General features: G+C 53.0%; 1 protein-coding gene across 5 annotated transcripts in view; it reads right to left on the bottom strand.

The window, feature by feature from the left end:
- C16H17orf67 (chromosome 16 C17orf67 homolog) overlaps positions 1–802 on the bottom strand; it is a 43,200-nt gene that overhangs the window by 601 nt on the left and 41,797 nt on the right. The window lies entirely within an intron of this gene.

Raw genomic sequence — 802 nt, 5'->3', positions numbered from 1 at the left:
GCTGGTGGTAATAGTGATGATGGTTATGATGGTGGTGGTAGTGATGATGATGATAGTGGTGGTGGTGGTGATGGTGATGATTATGATGATGGTGGTGGTGATAGTGGTGATGATGATGATGGGGTTGATGGTGATAATGGTGGCGGTGGTGTCAATGATGGTGGTGGTGATGATGGGGTTGATGGTGATGATGGTGGCAGCGGTGACGATGATGGTGGTGGTGGTGATGATGGTGATGGGGGTGATGGTGATGGTGGTGAGAATGGTGGTGGTGGTGGTGGAGATGGTGGTGGTGGTGATGGTGATGATGATGATGGTGATGGTGATGGTGGTGATGGTGATGGTGGTGGTGGTGACGGTGATGATGGTGGTGAGAGTGGTGGTGGTGGTCATGGTGGTGGTGATAATGATGATGGGGTAGTGGTGGTGACGGTGCTGGTGATGATGGTAGTGGTGGTGATGGTGATGATGGTGGTGATGGTGGTGGTGATGGTGATGATGGTGTTGGTGTTGGTGATGGTGGTGATTGTGGTGGTGGTGATGGTGGTGGTGGTGACGGTGAGTGGTGGTGGTGGTCATGATGGTGGTGGTGGTGATGATGGGGATGATGGTGGTGGTGGTGGTCATGGTGGTGGTGATGGTCATGGTGATGATGGTGGTGATGGTGGTGTTGGTGGTAGTGGTGATGGTGATGATGGTGATGGTGGTGATTGTGGTGGTGGTGATGGTGATGATGGTAGTGATGGTGGTAGTGGTGGTGGTGACGGTGATGATGGTGGTGATGGTGGTGGTGTTGGTGGTG

Source organism: Piliocolobus tephrosceles, chromosome 16 (genome assembly GCF_002776525.5).
Source record: "Piliocolobus tephrosceles isolate RC106 chromosome 16, ASM277652v3, whole genome shotgun sequence".
Taxonomy (NCBI): domain Eukaryota; kingdom Metazoa; phylum Chordata; class Mammalia; order Primates; family Cercopithecidae; genus Piliocolobus; species Piliocolobus tephrosceles.
The sequence above is the reverse complement of the archived record's forward strand: the minus strand, read 5'-3'. Positions and strand labels throughout refer to the sequence as shown.